Source organism: Colobus angolensis, unplaced genomic scaffold (genome assembly GCF_000951035.1).
Source record: "Colobus angolensis palliatus isolate OR3802 unplaced genomic scaffold, Cang.pa_1.0 Scaffold250, whole genome shotgun sequence".
Taxonomy (NCBI): Eukaryota; Metazoa; Chordata; class Mammalia; order Primates; family Cercopithecidae; genus Colobus; species Colobus angolensis.
In genome coordinates this window covers 226075-229341 of record NW_012115711.1, presented here as the reverse complement: position 1 = coordinate 229341, position 3267 = coordinate 226075, and the positions used below count along the sequence as shown (strand labels likewise).

Below are 3267 nucleotides of genomic sequence, written 5' to 3'. Positions count from 1 at the left end.
ATGCAAAATGGTCTACATATTTCAGAATAAAAACAGTATTCTTTAAAAAAACACCCAGGTGTAGTAAATATTCTCTGGTGGTTAATAAAAAGTCTAAAAATTCACAAAGTATTACTTACACTCATGTATGGACTTTTTTTTTTCCTTTCTTTTGAGACAGAGTCTCACTCTATCACACAGGCTGGAGTACAGTGGTGTAATCTAGGCTGACTGCAACCTCTGCCTCTCAGGTTCAAGTCATTCTCCTGCCTCAGCCTCCTGAGTAGCTAGGATTACAGGCATGTACCACCATGCCCAGCTAATTTTTGTATTTTTAGTAGAGATGGGGTTTCACCATGTTGGCCAGGTTGATCTCAAACTCCTGACCTCAGGTGATCCACTTGCCTCAGCCTCTCAAAGTGCTGGGATTACAGGCATGAGCCACCATGCCCAGCTTAGACAGACTTTTTGTTTGTTTTTGAGACAGGGTCCGTAGAAATGGGGTTTCGCCATGTTGCCCAGGCTGGTCTCAAACTCCTGGACTCAACTGATCCACCCACCTCAGCCTCACAAAGTGCTGAGATTACAGGCATAGCCACCGAGCCAAGGAATCAATTTAATTAATTCTCCTGTTACATGCTTTCTATTTTTTTTAAAAGAAAATAATTCAGAATGAATTTCCATCAAAAATCAGTATTTGGCTAATTGTTAACTTCAAAATCCAGTAATACACTCACTTGCTGCCACCAGCCCGTACACCATGTCCTCCCACGGCTCTGCCACCCCGCTCCTCCACAGGTTGCAATGGAAGAAGAGATCGCCACGCTTGTCATTGACAATGGCTCTGGCATGTGCAAAGCTGGCTTTGCTGGGGATGGATGGCCCCGGAGCTGTGTTCACCTCCATCGTCAGGCACCCCCCTGCACCAGGGTGTGATGGTGGGCATGGGCCAGAAGGACTCCTACATGGGCCTCGAGGCCCAGAGCAAGCACAACATCCTGACCCTGAAGTACCCTATCGAGCATGGCATCATCACCATCTGGGACGACAAGGAGAAGATCTGGCACCACACCTTCTACAACGAGCTGTGCATGGCCCTGGAGAAGCAGCCGGTGCTGCTGAGCAAGGCCCCCAAATCCCAAGGCCAACAGAGACAAGATGACTCAGATCACGTTTGAGACCTTCAACACCCCAGCCATGTATGTGGCCATCCAGGCTGTGTTGTCCCTCTAAGCCTCTGGGCGCATCACTGGCATTGTCATAGACTCTGCAGACAGGGTCACCCACATGGTGCCCATCTACGAGGGCCATGCCCTCCCCCCATGCCATCCTGCGTCTGGACCTGGATGGCTGGGACCTGACCAACTACCTCATGGAGATCCTCACTGAGCTTCACCATCACGGCCAAGCAGGAGACTGTGCGCAACATCAACGAGAAGCTGTGCCACGTCGCCCTGGACTTCGAGCAGGAGATGGACACTGCCACATCCTCCTTCTCCCTGGAGAAGAACTACAAGCTGCCCGACGGCCAGGTCAGGTCATCACCATCGGCAACAAGTGGTTCTGGTGTCTGCAGGCACTGTTCCAGCCTTCCTTCTTGGGCATGGAATCCTGCAGCATCCACAAGACCACCTTCAACTCCATCATGAAGTGTGACGTGGACATCTGCAAAGACCTGTACGCCAACACAGTGCTGTCTGGCAGCACCACCATGTACCCTGGCATCACCGCCCTGGCATCCAGCACCACGAAGATCAAGATCATCATGCCCCCACAGCACAAGTACTCGGTGTGGATCGGTGGTTCCATCCTGGCCTCACTGTCCACCTTCCAGCAGATGTGGATTAGCAATTAGCTATGTATGACGAGTCTGGCCCCTCCATCGTCCACTGCAAATGCCTCTAAATGGACTGCGAGCAGATGTTCAGCATTTGCTGCATGGGTTAATTCAGGAGTATAAATTTGCCCCTGGCAAATGCATAAAACTCATGCTAGCCTCACAAAACTGGAATAAGCCTTCAAAAAGAAATTTGTGGCCAGGTGTGGTGGCTCATGCCTGTGATCCCAGCACTTTGGGAGGCCTAGACAGGTGGATCACAAGGTCAGAAGTTCGAGACCAGCCTGGCCAACATGGTGAAACCCCGTCTCTCCTAAAAATACAAAAATTAGCCAGGCATGGTGGCATTCGCCTATAATCCCAGCTACTGGGCAGGCTGAGGCAGGAGAATCGCTTGAACCTGGGAGGCAGAGGTTGTGGTGAGCCGAGATTGCACCGCTGCGCTCCAGCCTGGGCAACAGGAACAGGGTGAGACTCTGTTTCAAAACAAACAAACAAACAAACAAGCAAAAAAAAAAAAAACCACACACACACAAAGAAATTTGTCCTTGAAGCTTGTATCTGATATCAGCACTGGATTGTAGACTTGCTGCTGATTTTGACTTTCTATTCAAGTTATAATCAAGTTAACTGTTCCCCTTGGTATGTGTTTAATACCCTGTACATGTCTTTGATTTCAACCTTTAGTACATGTGGCTTGGCCACTTTGTGGCTGAGGTAAGAATGTGCTTGTGGAAGACCAGTCTGTGGCTTGGTGAGTCTGCGTGGCCAGCAGTCTCCAATACGTGCAGGGTATTAATGTGTCAGGGCTGAGTGTTCTGGGATTTCTCTAGAGGCTGGCAAGGGCTCCTGAACCAGTTGTTTCTGTCCTTCTGGTCTGTCAGAGTTGGAAAGTCCAAGCCATAGGACCCAGTTTCCTTTCTTAGCTGATGTTTTCCTGCAAGAACATCGTGGGCTGTTACTTGCCTTGAGTTGGAAGCGGTTTGGATTTACACCTGTAGATATATTCATCCTTTTAATTTATGTAAGGGTTTTTTGTACATAATTCTCAATTCTTTAAAGAGATGACAACAAATTTTGGTTTTCTACTGTTATGTGAGAACATTAGGCCCCAGCAACACGTCATTGTGTAAGGAAAAATAAAAGTGCTGCCGTTACCAAAAAAAATCCAATAATAGAGAGTGGGAGGAGGAGAAATTGGGGAGAGTGAGAGCAAGAAAGAATGAGGGACAGAGAGAAAGAAAAAAGGAAAGAGGAAAAAGGGAGGAAGGGAAGACAAAACAATGGGGTAAATAACAACTAAGAAAATGAAATCAGTTATGTTCCTTTAAAGCAGCGCCTAGGCCGGGCGCGGTGGCTCAAGCTTGTAATCCCAGCACTTTGGGAGGCCGAGACGGGTGGATCACGAGGTCAGGAGATCGAGACCATCCTGGCTAACACGGTGAAACCCC

The 3267-nt window shown here is 48.6% G+C and overlaps 1 pseudogene across 1 annotated transcript; it reads left to right on the top strand.

Moving 5' to 3' along the window:
- The first annotated feature begins 638 nt into the window (after positions 1-638).
- Positions 639-2285, top strand: LOC105514902 (annotated as a pseudogene). The gene has a single exon (XR_001002233.1). The product of XR_001002233.1 is annotated as an actin, cytoplasmic 2-like (transcript).
- The last annotated feature ends 982 nt before the right edge of the window (positions 2286-3267 follow it).